General features: G+C 39.1%; 1 long non-coding RNA gene across 7 annotated transcripts in view; it reads right to left on the bottom strand.

Annotated features, from left to right (window-relative positions):
• Window positions 1–16,440, bottom strand: part of LOC147362036 (uncharacterized) — a 233,028-nt gene that overhangs the window by 81,451 nt on the left and 135,137 nt on the right. For 4 of the 7 annotated variants that reach the window (XR_015137718.1, XR_015137723.1, XR_015137719.1 and 1 more), the window contains one exon: window positions 4,798–4,989. This is a non-coding gene — a long non-coding RNA (uncharacterized LOC147362036). Of the gene's footprint in view, window positions 1–759; window positions 1,051–4,797; window positions 4,990–10,580; window positions 10,757–16,440 lie in introns of those variants that run through there. The other 3 variants (XR_015137721.1, XR_015137726.1, XR_015137720.1) reach the window with 2 other exon arrangements.

The raw sequence follows: 16,440 nt of genomic DNA, 5'->3' as shown, positions 1-16,440 counted from the left end.
AAGGTAATTGGACGATTTCCCATCTTTGTGAAGTGAGCTGTGGCCACATGACTCGTTTTGGTAAAAAAATAAGAAGCAGAAATGGTATCTCTATTGGGTCCATTTGGAGAGATGTGAATGGACCTAGGGAGTGTCACATAGGGTGAAGTCAGAAAAAGAAAAACAAATATCGCATATTAATGTATATATGTGGAATCTTTCCTGGAAAATCCCATGGACGGAGGATCCTGGTGGGCTGCAGTCCATGGGGTCGCTAAAAGTCAGACACGACTGAGTGACTTCACTTTCGTGCATTGGAGAAGGAAATGGCAACCCACTCCAGTGTTCTTGCCTGGAGAATCCCAGGGACGGGGGAGCCTGGTGGGCTGCCGACTAAGGGGTCGCACAGAGTCAGACACGACTGAAGCGACTTAGCAGCAGCAGAAAAATGGTATAGATGACCTTTATCTGCAAAGCAGAAGCAGAGACACAGACAGAGAGCAAACATATGGATCATGGTGGTTCAGTCGCTTAGTCGTGTACGATCTTTGCGACCCCATGGACTGCAGCATGCCAGGCTTCCCTGTCCTTCACCATCTCCCTGAGCTAAAATATATATTATTTTATAATAAAAGAGAAGTATTTTTGCTGTGATCAACATGTTGGGTACAAATGCTATATTCAGTCTCTTATTTGTTGTGTCATGGAAATCCTCGAGGGAGACAAACGTTTGGCCATATGTGTAATAGCTTAAAGAAAGGTGCTAAGGAATGCCAGACATATGAAAGGTGGCTGTTTTATTTTATCCTCTTATTATGAAAAGCAATAGTGCACCAGAAATTTTATACACTGTAAAGCTAACTCCCCAGTGTTTATGTTTGTAAAGGTTCAGCAACCAAGGAGAAAAAGTCCAGATCAACAAATTAAGTTATACTCGTCCTGATTGGCATGGGCAGATGCAGTTCCATTCTTTCTTTCTACCCATGGTACCAGAGGTCACATCTCAGAGGAAAATGAGAATCTCCGTGTCTCAACCTGACACATTTCATTTAGTTCCCGAACATGATTTACCTAAGTAGTAATGAATATGACACAGTTAATTTAGCAAACACAATGGTTTGTTCAATACCATTAGCCTCCTATGAAAATATCCCCTTCTGTTTTCTAAAGTAAATATTGCAAGATGTATGTATAATTAAAATTTTAGACACAGTTTGTATGTAATGCAAAGATTTCAATAAAATAAAGTTGTATATATACATATGTGTGTGTGTGTGATATATATTTCCCATAAGATATAATAGGTAAGAATAAGAACAAGATGTCTGCAGTTTCCAGGACACATTTGTTTTATATTTTGTAGAAAGAGACTTTGGTAGTCAAAGGTCAATTAGACATTACTCTTAGTTTAAGAAAGAGAACGTCTTAATAAACTACTGGAACAAACCTGAAGCGCCCTAGCATGGTCTACAAGATTTTACACACATTCACCCCTTTCTGGTTTAGTTTTGAGCCTTTCTCTCTTCACTTATTTTTATTAAACTGCGCTAGTTTCTATTTCCTTTAAAAAGCAACTTGCGTCCCCACCTGCGGGTTTTTGCACTTGCTGTCGCCTAGAATCTCCTCACAAATGACGAGCTCTTGGCATTTTCCTCTCAGCTCCTCTCACACTGGAGAGACTGTCTCTGACCCTCAGAAGTTACTCCTTCTTTGACCCTTTTACTCTCATACTGCTAAGTTGCGTCAATTGCGTCCGACTCTGTGCCACCCCATAGACGGCAGCCCACCAGGCTCCCCCGTCCCTGGGATTCTCTAGGCAAGAACACTGGAGCGGGTTGCCATTTCCTTCTCCAGTGCATGACAGTGAAAAGTGAAAGTGAAGTCGCTCAGTCGTGTCCGACTCTGTGCGACCCCATGGACTGCAGCCCACCAGGCTCCTCTGTCCCTGGGATTCTCCAGCAAGAACACTGGAGCGGGTTGCCATTGCCTTCCCTGTTCACTCTCATACTAAGCTATTGTATTTTCTTCCTGTCAATTATCACCATCTAAACTACCCTGTTTATCTAACAGCTTATCTGCCTTCTCCTAGTTAAACCCTAAGTGTTGTGACAGCAAGGATCACCTCTTATTCTATCTTTGTGTTCCACTTGTATTTGTTGAATGACAGAAAGAAAATTTTTTTTTTCCTTATATTTCCATGAATCTATTTTTTCTTTATTTCTCTTTCTATTTTCATGGATACACTGTATTAGTGATTCTTAAGCGTATTTTATAGACTTATATTTTACTCTTAAATATCAAATTCATATCACTTTTTTAAAATATTCAAGTGCTTATGTATATTTTGAGAGAGCTCATATGGCACATATTTAGGCAGGTACCTAACTGATTTGTGGTTCAAAGTTCCTCCCCATGCCTTAGTGATGATTTTAGCTGTAATTTAAAATAAGAGTGTTACCTTTTACTCTTTATCAGTAAAAGCATGAAATGATTTCTGAGTTATTTGTCCTTGTATTATTTATAAAACAAGATAATTAGCTACATAGGCCTTTGACTTTTTTTATAATGACCATATTTATATGTATTTATTATCTTCATGCTGAATATTTCCATTTTAGCACGATGGAAAAGGACCAGAGGGGTGGATATACCATATCTAAATGTATTCTCTTAATGAATCATAAAAAATTGCTCATGTTTAACCAATATCAAGTGATGTTTTTATTGCCATAATAATCACTTAGAATATGCTGAAGGATGTTAAGCACAATTAAATTCTATTGTGTGCTCATTATATCAAATGACAAAAGCTGACATCCACTCAGAATTAATATAGCAATATTCTTTAATAATTTACCATTTGTGAGGCATAACAAATAGCAACTTCCTATTAATTATTTTACCACATTCTAAGGTATCAACACTGCAGAATTGGAAGGCAGGGAAATCTTTAGAAAATGAGTGGCTTCCCTTGTTCTCATAGTCAGATATCTGGTAAAGTTTCCTCTTGGGTTTATTTGAACAGGAAAAAACAGTTTTTCATACATATGAGGGCAGGGAGCTAACTCCAGTGGAAGAAATATCATAAAGAGATGTGTAGGAATTATTGCAGAAAGATTAGAAATCTAGTTTATCTAAAATGTGGTTGTCTATAATGATAGGAATATAGTCAAGGTAGTTTGAAACAGGTTTTGAATTTAATTTTTCAGGTAAATAGGAAGCTGCTGATGGTCTTCGAGAAAGAGAATATAAGATCAGTTTTGTGCATTTTAAATTAATAAATACGTGTTGAATTGGTGAACTAATATAGGAAATAATAATTCATATACTTGAACACTCCCCAATCATAGAAAAACCAATCTAATAAGGATTTACAAAGAGACTTAGAAGAGTGCTTATAAGTAATAAATATTCTTAAACAACTATTGCTTTGTAGAGAGAGTAAACAGGTATTGAACACTTGAATCAGGATAGTGATTATCATTTATATTTGAACTTGAGATCACAGCAGTTGAAACAAGAGGTGAGAAGGGTGTCTTAAGTCTACCACGGATTATACATCACTAAAGTAAGGTGGGAACAGAGGGAGATAAACCAGCTATAAAGGCTAATCTCAGAGATGAGTAGTATGAAAAGCATTGAAAAATGCAGTGATCTCATGCATTGGTACAAAGTGGTACAATTAATGTGGTACTAGGTCATCATTGGGGAACTCACAGAGCAGATTAAAACCAGAAGTCGACTTCCAGTTCAAGATCGCGGAGTAGAAGGACGTGCCCTCATCTCCTCCTGCGAGAGCACCAAAATCGCAACTAGCTGTAGAACAACCATCACCAGGAGGATGCTGGAACCCACCAAGAAAAGATACCCCACGTTCAAAGACAAAGCAGAAGCTGCGGCAAGATGGTAGGAGGGGCCCAATCATGATAAATCAAACCCTATACTGGCTAAGTGGGTGACCCACAAACTGGAGAACAATAATACTACCAGAGAAGTTCTCCCACTGTTATGAAGGTTCTAAACCCTAAGTCAGGCTTCCCAGCCTGGGGACCCAACAAAGGGCCTGGGGATCCTCAGGGAATCTGACCTTGAAGGCCAACGGGATTTCATTATAGGACTTCCACAGGACTGGGGGCAACAGAGACTCCAGTCTTGGAGGGCACAAACAAAATATTGTACGCACCAAGACCCAGAGGAAAGGAGCAGTGACCCCACAGGGCACTGAACCAGAACTACCTGCTGGTGTTGGAGGGTTTTCCATGGAGGCGTGGGTCGCAGGGCTCAGCACGGGGATGGGGGCACTGGCAGCAGCAGTCCTTGAAGGTCCATCGCCTTGGCATAAGCCCTCTTGGAGGTTGCCATTAACCCTACCACAGACCCCAGGGCTGGGTGGCCTCAGGCCAAACAGCTAACAGAGAGAGAGTGCAACCCTACCCATCAGCAGATAATTGGTTGAAAGCTTTACTGAGCAAGGCCCTGCCTACCAGAGCAAGGCCCAGCTTTTCCCACTGCCAGTCCCTTCCATCAAGCAGCTTACACCAGCCTCTTTGCCTCCTCCATCAGACGGCAGACAGAAGAAGCAAGAAGAACCACAATCCCACAGCAGCTAGAACAAAAACCGCATTACAGAAAGCCAATCAGGATGAAAAAGCAGAGAGTTATGTCCCAGATGAAGGGACAAGATAAAACCCATGAAAAACAACTAAATGAAGTGGAGCTAGGCAACCTTCCAGAGAAGTCTGTTGAGTGGCAGTCCTTTCACCCATGGTTCAGCTACTTTCACAGGAGGACAGGAATAGGGAAAAGTAGATCACATACCTGCAGAGGTCGAATAGAGCAGATCCCCCGACAATCAGTACGGAGCCCAACTGTGGTAGAAGAACGCTGTCCTTGATCAACACTTGGGAAGATGGTAGATGAATCTTGAAACCAGATCCCGAGAACTGAGCCAGGTCCAGGGCATGGAGACGGCTGAGTTTTGTAGCCTTTTGGGTGCTTGGGGCTTATCTCCTAATAAGAAAAGGAGAAAAATATGTTAGTGCGAAACAGCCCGAAAATAACAGGCTGGTTTCCAGCTCTAGCATCTGTCATCAATCATCGACTTCATGATTTCTATTCAAGCCCTGTTAGATTGTGAGGCTGATGGTACTGAAATGTATCTTCAGTCGGTCTGGATTGCTTTAAGAACTAGGATTGAGTGATGAGTATGTGTGGAAAATCGAAGTAAAAGATAATATCTGAGGGTTTTCAATGGAGGCAGTGTGAATAAAAAAACGGAAGATAAATGCCCAAGGAGCTGTGAGGACAAGAAAGATGGGATTAATCAAATGGCTGCGTATTTGCAGTGAGGAAGACCAAGAAGTCAAGATGGACTCCATGAGGTCTTCAGCTCAGTTAATGGGAAGAGTGGCCAGAGATAAAGAGCAGGAGAAACTGGCTTGGTGGTGAAACGTAATAAGATATGTAATATGCAATAGAGGGACAAAATGTAGTCAATAAAATAATAGATAAGATAAACTATGTTTTTAGTTTCAAATGCAGCACTGTAACTACAAAGGCATTAGTTAAGGTACAGCTTTGTGGAATGTATGAAGTCACACACAAAAAGAGTGTAGATACAGGAAAGATATGTCTGCAGAAGAAACTTACACACTAACATCACGTAGAGTTTAAGAAGAGTGAAGAAGGACAAACCATGACAAGAATAGCAGCCATGTTCATAAAGGCACAAGGACAAATTGATGAAAAAGTATAAAAAAGGGGAATTTCACTCATGACTGGAAGTTATGACCAACCTAGACAGCATATTAAAAAGCAGAGATATTACTTTGCCAAAAAAGGTCCATCTAGTCAAAGCTATGGTTTTTCCAGTAGTCATGTATGGGTGTGAGATTTGGACTATAAAGAAAGCTCAGCGCCGAAGAACTGATACTTTTGAACTGTGGTGTTGGAGAAGACTCTTGAGAGTGTCTTGGACTGCAAGGGAGTCAAGCATTCTAAGATTCAGTTCAGTTCAGTTCTGTCTCTCAGTCATGTCCGACTCTTTGTGACCCTATGAACTGCAGCACGCCAGGCCTCCCTGTCCATCACCAACTCCCAGAGTCTACCCAAACCCATGTCCATTGTGTCAGTGATGCCAGTCAACCGTCTCATCATCTGTCGTCCCCTTCTCCTCCTGCCCCCAATCCCTCCCAGGATCAGGGTCTTTTCCAATGAGTCAGCACTTCGCATCAGGTGGCCAAAGTACTGGAGTTTCAGCTTCAAAATCAGTCCTTCCAATGAACACCCAGGACTGATCTCCTTTAGGATGGACTGGTTGGATCTCCTTGCAGTCCAAGGGATTCTCAAGAGTCTTCTACAACACCAGAGTTTAAAAGCATCAATTCTTCAGCCCTCAGCTTTCTTTATAGTCCAACTCTCACATCCATACATGACCACTGGAAAACCATAGCCTTGACTGGAGGGACCTTTGTTGACAAAGTAACGTCTCTGCTTTTTAATATGCTGTCTTGGTTGTTCATAACTTTCCTTCCAAGGAGTAAGCGTCTTTTAATTTCATGGCTGCAATTGCCATCTGCAGTGATGTTGGAGCCCAGAAAAATAAAGTCAGCCACTATTTCCACTGTTTCCCCATCTATTTGCCATGAAACGATGGGACCGGATGCCACTATCTTAGCTCTCTGAATGTTGAGTGCTGAGGTTCATGGGGTCGCAAAAAGTTGGGCAGGACTGAGCGACCGAACTGAACTGAATTGAAGTGAACAAAACTGATAAGTTGAAGGAGAATATGAGGATAAAAGCTGAAAAAAAAAAAAGTATTTTCATGTGGTATTTGTGCGGCATTATAAAGAGGTGGTTTGTTTTTACTAATAGAAATAAATGTGAAGTTTTAAAAGATTATCAAATGAGTTCAATAGGTAAGAAAATATGCACAGTAAACACACACTATCATTATTATAAGATTGAGTATGACAGGAAGAGAGCAAGATGATAGGCCGTCTGAAAAATGTGAATTGATAACACTGGAGCATAGTCGTGGGCAAGCAGGGAAACCCCGAAAACCAAGACTGAAGACAAATAAGAAAATTAAGCTTAGAAGGAGATTGGATGGTTGAGATTGAACTGAGGGTGATTATGTAAGACTCAGTCTTAGGGAAAAGCAGACACATAATTATCAGAGCAGAAGAGAAAGAAGAAAATAAATGAAGTCAAGATAAACAGCATTTCAAGGTGGAAAAAGGGAATTTAAGCAACTTTTTTTCTCTATACCATCTACTTTCTTATTTAGATATCAAACAAAGAGGAACTTGGTATCAAAGTTTGGGAAACTGAAGAACTAAATAACTGTTATATAGAAGCCACTTTGGGGGAATTTGTTAGGGAATTAACAAATAATAAGGGAACCACAGAACAGCCCTGGTGAATTTATTACACTTTTCATTACACATTTTGCCACTCTGTTTATCTCCCTTTACCTGAAAGTTTTGTTTTCAAATCGTTTTATAATTTGACTAAAGTAATATAAGCACATGTGGTTTGTAAAAATCTCATCTAACAGCACAGAGAATTTTAATAAAGAATATGAGCCTGAATTTATTCTTCTCAAAGGCAAATATTTTCAAGTAATTTTGAAGTACTCAAACAACTTTTTCATTTCCATTTTCTGTTAATATATGTGGATTTATAACATCACACTTTATCTGTTCTCTTTCTCAGAGGATTTTATTATATCAAAATTCTTAGTTCACCTGCTATGCAACTATAGAAATTGTAAAAATCTACTTAATCTTCTATTACTTGTTTCTATATGAGAAAATGAACTTTCCTAATGTCCGCTTTAGATGAAGTCTCTGATTCTCTTTTTTATCTGTCTTATTCCCCTTCTTCTCTCTAGTCTCTGTAGAATGTAAGTGTATGTTTATATTGGCAAGACTTCCAACTTCACTTTATGTTCTCTAAACTTAATTAAGTGTTCTATGATATGTCCATTGTTCAAAAAAATAAAACTCAGCAGGCACTATTTATAAGAAATTAAATAAGTATCAGTCACTGTAAACCCAGTGTCACCCTTGAATTTATGATACTTGGGTTTGCACGCTGGTATAATAAGACCATAATTCTTTCAATGTCACTTCTAATATGGTAATCAAAATGTCGTGTGACATGGTCAAGGTAAATTGAGCCTCATAATGACATCCAATCAGTTGTTCAAACTGAAGCTGTGTTTCAGCTTGCTTTAAGTTTCTACCACAGCATTTATGTGTGTGTGTTTTAATTTTATTTATTTTTTTTTAATTTTAATTGGAAGCTAATTATTTTAAAATATTGTGGTGGTTTTTGCCATACATTGACATGAACCAGCCATGGATGTACATGTATTCCCCATCCTGAATCCCCCCTCCTACCTCCTTCCCTATCCAATCCCTCAGGGTCATCCCAGTGCACCAGCCCTGAGCGCCCTGCTTCATGTACCTAACCTGGACTGGCGATCGATTTCACATATGATAATATACATGTTTAAATACTATTCTCTCAAATTATCCCACCCTCGCCTTTTCCCACAGGGCCCAACAGTCTGTTCTTTACATCTGTGTCTCTTTTGCTGTCTCACATATAGGGTCATTGTTACCATCTTTCTAAATTCCATATATGTGCGTTAATATACTGTATTGGTGTTTTTCTTTCTGACTTACTTCACTCTGTATAATAGGCTCCAGTTTCATCCACCTCATTAGAACTGATTCAAATGCATTCTTTTTAATAGCTGAGTAATACTCCATTGTGTATCTGTACCACAGCTTGCTCATCCATTCGTCTGCCAATGGACATCTAGGTTGCTTCCATGTCCTGGCTATTGTAAACAGTGCTGTGATGAACAGTGGGGTACACGTGTCTCTTTTAATTCTGGTTTCCTCGGTGTGTATGCCCAGAAGTGGGATTGTTGGGTCGTATGGCAGTTCTATTTCCAGTTTTTTTAAGGAATCTCCACACTGTTCTCCATAGTGGCTGTACTAGTCAAGGTGGAAGTTAGATACTACTACCATGACATTTTTAAAGTATTTTGTTCATTTTCTTCTGGAGTTTGTAGTTGCTTATTTATTTCATATTATGCTTGATTAAATAATTACTATTTTATTTTTATGGGATGCTTCATGAATTTGAGATTAATTCTGTAGAGTTTTCATGTTCTGGAGAGTACTATTCTGATCTAAGCTGGATTGTGTGTGAGGTTTTGTTGAGAATCTACCCTCAAAAATCTCCCAAGTCATCTGACCTTCTCTTGTTACTTTTATCTTCTCATTGTGCTAGAATATTGTCTCAAGCAACTTTCCAAGAAAAGAGTAATAGGACTTAAACTGTAAACATCTTTCAATATCTGAAAATATCTCTATTCTTCTATAATTCTTGACTAATAACTTTGATAACATAAAATTTTGATAGAAAAATATTTTCTTCATAACTTGGAAGATATGACCATTGCATATGTTTCTTTGTTGCTGTTGTTTAGTTTCTAAGTTTTGTCTGACTCTTTGCGACCCACTGGACTGTAGCCTGCCAGGCTCCTCTGTTTATGGGATTTCCCAGGCAAGTATACTGAGAATACTTTATTGGGTTGCCATTTCCTTCTTCAGGAAATCTTCCCAACCCAAGGATCATACCCAAGTCCCCTGCATTGCAGGTGGATTCTTTATCACTGAGCCATCAGGGGAGCCCTTCTTGCTTGTTACATCTAATCAAATTCCACTTATAGCAGAGACTATGAAGATTATGAAAAACAGATGCAGTAAGAGATAGCCCCATATAACTCAAATGAAGAGCTGGGTTTTGGGTGTGTGTGTGCAATATTCCAGCTGATGCATGCTTTTTGTCCTTTCCTCAATGCAGTTCTCTTTCATCTTGATGATTAAGGTATGGTTTTTGTTGTGTATCCTTTTGTGTTGGCAACTCATACAGTCTCAACAGGCTTGGATGACTTTTTTCATATCTAATAAGAATCGTAAATTGCCCACTTCTTTGCCTAATGAGTTTTTTGGTCACTAAAGAGTGCGTATACAAAAAGATTCTGTGTGAATTTAAAATCTATTTTGTGACAAACTAGTATTTCTAGTTTATTTGATTTGTCTAGGGGCACATATTGATATTACAGAGCAAAACGTAATGATCAGATACTAATTACACTCAAATTAATAAGTTTTAAAAGGATTTACCTAAGTATACTCTGGAATATCTGGTACATATGAGCATTTTATTTAGTATGTGATCTGTGTTATACAGTTTATGCATTTGTTCCATGTGCTAGAAGAAACAATAGCAACATTTAATAGATTATTCAGTTTCTTTTTATTTGCCTTACTAACACATTTCTAGGCAAAAATAAATATGTACTGTAAAAGTTGTTACTAGTTTCTAGCCTATGTATTGCTAATGTTATTGCTGTTGTAACTTAGGAAAATTTCTGAATGGGATGTAAGAGAAAGAATTTTTGCTGTCAGGCCTCCAATAAATTATATATGCACCAATCTCAATATGAAGTGGGCTATCAGACTGGAGAGATTTGATGAGCTACCAAAGGGAAGTGACTGAGAGCAAAGGTTCAGCGATTTGTTTAAAAAGTAATTTATTATCGGCGCCATGCCATCTTTGAAAATCTTTCCCCAGGCAATAAACATTAGAAATTTTATTATCATTGCCCAGCCTTCAGCTTCTTTGGGAATCAGATAGCTTGTCTTGTTGTAGCCTAGGGCAGCCTTCCTAGTTTCCTTGAGGAAAAGTGACCCTGGTTAGAAATAAAAGTCATGAGGTTAATCTGGTGCTTGGCATTGCTTTCCCCAAGAGAGCCTAAGTCTTAAATCAAATTGTATTTTTTTTTCATTATTCATCTTCCTCATTAAAATTCTTTGCATTAAAACTTTTCAAATTATAGCATATTCTGACCCATGTTTTCTGAGTGAGATTCTGGGCATTTATGTTGTGACATCCTTTGTTATAGATCTTTTGGGAGTTTAATCAGAATAAGATACATTTTCCATCTCATTAGCATCTCTTAGTGATGAGATCCACCGCCGGTTAGTCAGATAGTCAGAGATGTCTTATATGCACGTAACACTATCTTATTAATATTAATATGGATAAGAAGGCTCCATTCTTTTAGTTGACATTTTCTTGACAAGTACTACCATTGCAGTAACATCCTTACTTTGAAAATACCCTTTTCAATAGAGCATTGAGTAGTAGCTCATATGATAAAGAAATCCGCTTGCAACACAAAGAGACCCAGGTTTGATTCCTGGGTTGGGAGAATCCCCTGGAAAAGGAATGGCAACCCACTCCAGTATTCTTGCCTGGAGAATTTCATGGACAGAGGAGCCTGGCAGACTACAGTCCATGGGGTCGCAAAGCATTGGGCATGACTGAGCAACTAACTCACACACACACAGTAGAGCATCACAAGGAAATAAACAACAAGTCTACAAATATTTCATTTATTCGAAGAAAATAATTTCTTTTCTCAGATGAAGTTTGTAATTGCAGAAGACTGATACAACTACACAATAGAAACTGTACAACCTTGTACTCAAAATTTATTTTTATGTGTTATATTATCCATGTTGCTTCATTATGCTTCAGTAAGATAGTACAAAAGAAAAATGCATAGTAATTTGGATGACAAATGAGATTTTTTCCCCAGAAGAAAAGAAAGTATGGGGAGAGGAAAAGTACCTAACAGTTGTATAATGTTTCTTCTTGTCTGTTAGAACTTTCACATGTGTTAAGTCTTTTGAATGTGCATCAGAGTATGCGTGGCAAATCCAAAATTGCTCTGGTTGATTTTGTTAGGGATAGATGTAAGATAGGTAATCAAAAAAACTGTACAGCAGTCAGAAGAGCTGAGGAAGTGAAGGCCAGCTCCTCCTTTCAGGAAATCAGGAATTACAGGGAACGCATCTGATGATTCCATTCTGCAGCACTCAAGTTGTGGAGAAACTGGGAAACCAGAACAAATGATCACTGATGAACTCAGCTACCTGAGAGATCAGTTACATGAACTTCCAGGGTTAGCTAAGATGGGACAGCGTTAGTCACTCAGTTGTGCCCCACTCGTTGCAGCTGGACTGTAGCCCACCAGGCTCCTCTGTCCTTGGGATTCTCCAGACAAGAATACTGGAGTGAGTTGCCATTTCCTCCTCCAGGGGATCTTCCCAACCTAGGGATTGAACGTGGGTCTCTTGAATTGATGGAATAAGCCCACTATATACCAAAATGCTGGGTAAATAGAAAAAGCAACTCTTCACACCAGAGGACTTTGACCAGGAAGCAAAATCAAGTTGATTGGGAAGTGAAGTCAAAATATGAAGAAGTAACCTGCATGGGGTGAGCACCTTGGGGAAGTTAAGTTTGAAATCAGAACAGAAATTTCTAATTTCTCTTCTGACATGGATCTGAAGATGAGACCCCAGCAGGGTTGCATAGGCAGCAAAAGTCCTGGACACAGAGTCAAGAATAAGAGCCACTGTGAGCAAGAGAGTGTGGGGGATCTTTCCCATCATGCCCCCCAACCCTACCTTTTTGTTCTCCCAGTTCTGGCCCAAGGATGGTCTGGGTCACTGAGTTGAGCAAATAAAGAATTTTGTCTCTATGGCCTGATGTTCAAGATGATATTTAAACTGAGGCCCACAGGAGGAAGATGGGGAGGAAGTTGATGCATGAGGATGTGCTGTGCTCAGCCATGTGCAACTCTTTTGCAACCCCATGGACTGTAGCCAGCCAGGTTCCTCTGTGCATCGAATTTTCCAGGCAAGAATATGGGAATGGGTTGCCATTTCATACTCCAGGGGTATCTTCCTGACCCAGGGATTGAGCCCATGTCTCCTGCATTGCAGGCGAATTCCTTACCACCATGCTACCTGGGAAGACCCTCATGAGGATAATTGAAAAAATAAAGTTATAAATAAAAGCTGATATGGTTGGATCTCAGTGGAGTAGTATAAGGTGAGATTGAAAACAAAATCAGAGGTCAAAGGATGTCAGGATTCGAAGGTCAAGTCAAAAACAACAGCAATCTTTATAGGGTACTTATTTTGTTCAAAACAATATTATAATTGCTTACATAGTTAACTCTAATTTCTCAAGAACTCTATGAAAAATGTATTTTCACCATTAGCATTCTCATTTCAAAGATAAGCAAACTAAGAGCAAAGAGATTACATCCTGAAATTCATATAAATTACAGCTAGCAAGAGCCAGGAATACAATCCATGCAGGATTCTGGGGAAAAAAAAATAATAACTCAGTTTTTGTTCTCAGTATAATAAAAGGTGATGACAGAGTTCTAGGCAGTGAAGTAATAAGTGTGCTTTAGCTTTTTAAAAGATATTTCTGGTTATTATGCAGTAAGTGCATTAAAACCAGGCAAGAATGAAATGGGAAACCAATAAACCAGGTAAGAGATAGTGGTTGATCAAAATAGACGGTCAGCATTGAAAACACTGAGAAACAGATGATTCAAGAAACATGTTTTAAGTAGAATCAATCCAACTTGCTAGTGAATCAGATAGGTATGCAAGCATCCAGGACAATTCCCAGGGTCTTGCTTGAGCAATTAGTTGAAAAGATATGGCTTTTACTGTTAATAGGAAACACTAGACTAAAGACCAGAGAAGGCAATGGGACCCCACTCCAATACTCTTGTCTGGAAAATCTCATGGACGGAGGAGCTAGGTGGGCTGCAGTCCATGAGGTCGCTAAGAGTTGGAGACAACTGAGTGACTTCACTTTCACTTTTCAGTTTCATGCATTGGAGAAGGAAATGGCAACCCACTCCACTGTTCTTGCCTGGAGAATCCCAGGGATGGGGGAGCCTGGTGGGCTGCCGTCTATGGGGTCGCACAGAGTCGGACATGACTGAAGCGACTTAGCAGCAGCAGCAGCAGACTAAAGATAAGCTAGTTTATGATGATAAATGTAAGAGACAACTATGACATTTCCATGTAATATTCAAATAAGTCATTATATAAGTATGCATCTGAGAAAATAAAGAGCTGGACAGTAAGTATAGGCATAAGGAAGTACTGATGACATATACACCAACAAGAATGAATTGGACCTGAGGAAAGAGGCAGAATGTCAATTTTTTAAAAGTCAAGCCCTACTAACTCCTACATTTAGAAGATGGTAAAGGAGGCATTCCTGGCCACAGAGTATTCTGGTTTTTCTTCTCTCTCTTAATATTTACCCCACACATTTCCTGATATTTAATCTAGTAATGCCATGCTCTCAGGCTATTCCTGTACTTATAAATCAGTCCCAGAGAACAATGGTCATGGTTGATCAATGTTCCTTAGAAGTTAAATGAAACATTTAAGCAACCAGTGAATAATATCCCCCTAGAATACCACTAGAGTCCATTGCTCCATGACCTTGGTTTTGCACTTCTTCTACAGAAGAGTCTGTTCCCATATAAAAAGGAGTCAGAACCAAAAGACTGTTAAATCAAGGGAAGACCTCTAGCTGGCTGCTGTGTTTATATGTACTTTGTGGTGGAAATGCTGGGCCTTTTAGTCTTTAATCTTATTTTGCCAGGCTGACAGCTTTGAAATTGCTGCAGAAAAGTTCACAGAAAGAGATAAATCAGGATATCATCTGCATAAAAAAAGACACTGCATCATCAAGGTAAATAAGATAACCAAATGAAGCAGGAAAAGCTTTCCTGGGTAGGCCTAACAGTAAGACTAGGGAATTCAGGAAAGTTAAAGAAACAAAAGCCATTATAAAATAATATGCAGTTTCATCATGGAAATAAGAGGCACACACACACACACATGTGCTTCAGAATTCTTTAAAAGTGTCAAGATACTCCAAGTCTGAAATTACAGTTAAGGAAATAACAAAAATAATAACAACAGGCATGTAGTGAAAAGGTCAGCATAATAAACATAATGAGCTACTCTTTCGTATAAGAAATCTTCTTAGGACCAAATTAAATTTGGCATTTAAATCATAATTTCATCTGTCTGATCCCAAAGTCTAAATGAATCCAATTTAAGGAATATAATATGACACACAAATTGAAACTATCATACTATAATATGTAGTAACATCCTTGTTTAAAAATAGGATAGGTTTGAAAAAAGGCAGAAATATGACTAATTGTCTAAAGACAAGGAGGCTCCTGCATTATTGAAAGGATAAGAAACCACTATCATCTCTCCCAACTGAAAAAGTGGAGAGGCAAAGGCTCTCAAAGATTGCAGGCTCTCTTATGAGCTATCCATATCTTGACAGTATTGATAGTTTATTGCTGCTACTCTTGTCAGCTCAGTTCAGTTCAGTCCAGTCCCTCAGTCGTGTCCGACTCTTTGCGACCCCATGAACTGCAGCACGCCAGGCCTCCCTGTCCATCACCAACTCCCGGAGTTCACTCAAACTCATGTCCATCAAGTCGGTAATGCCATCCAGCCATCTCATCCTCTGTCATCCCCTTCTCCTCCTGCCCCCAATCCTTCCCAGCATCAAAGTCTTTTCCAATGAGTCAACTCCTCGAATGAGGTGGCCAAAGTACTGTAGTTTCAGCTTTAGCATCAGTCCTTCCAAAGAACACCCAGGACTAATCTCCTTTAGAATGGAGTGGTTGGATCTCCTTGCAGTCCGAGGGACTCTCAAGAGTCTTCTCCAACACCACAGTTCAAAAGCATCAATTCTTCGGCACTCAGCTTTCTTCACAGTCCAACTCTCACATCCATACATGACTACTGGAAAAACCATAGCCTTGACTGGACAGACCTTTGTTGGCAAAGTACTTTGGGGCAAAAAAAAAAGCGGGGGAGGGGCACTGTAGGAATCTCAGTATATACTGTAGAACCCAAAATAGGCAGATCGGAATCGATGGATGATTCAGTGTTGGAAGAAAAGATGATGGTAGTCAGAGGTAGCCAACTGCAAATGTTCTCAATTTTCTAAATCAAAAGGTCGATTCAAATGGTTGAACTTCTGTGCAGTGCAGTATACACGAGAGATAAATTAAGACTGAAAATATTATTTTCAGTGTCTTACATTTACTTTTTTAAAGAAAAATTATACACCTGTTACAAAAACAAAATACCTGTTTGGGGAATGTCACAGAGCAATAACAGTTGGTGAGGAGAACTATAAAACAAGAACAAAACAAGACTGCCACTGGGCAAAAGGTGTCAGCATGAAGTAAAATACGCTCTAAGACCATTTTTTCAACCATCTCTTGAACCTGAATGAATCTTAAAAATGCCAAGAAGTGTTGCTGTGAGGCAATGCTAATATTCAGACAACTCATTAATACTATAGTGAAGACAAATTGAATTTGAAGAAAACAGCCAGTGTGCTTTTTGGGAAAGTGATGGAGGTAATATTTGGGTGGCACCAAATTTCAGGAAAACATGAAATTCTGCAAAATGTAGTCAGAAGTCTGCTAAAAATTAAGAGTTAATT

The sequence above is a fragment of the Bos grunniens genome, chromosome 12, assembly GCF_055505025.1.
Source record: "Bos grunniens cultivar Pamir isolate PY7600 chromosome 12, Bosgru_T2T1.0, whole genome shotgun sequence".
Classification (NCBI taxonomy): Eukaryota; Metazoa; Chordata; class Mammalia; order Artiodactyla; family Bovidae; genus Bos; species Bos grunniens.
The sequence above is the reverse complement of the archived record's forward strand: the minus strand, read 5'-3'. Positions and strand labels throughout refer to the sequence as shown.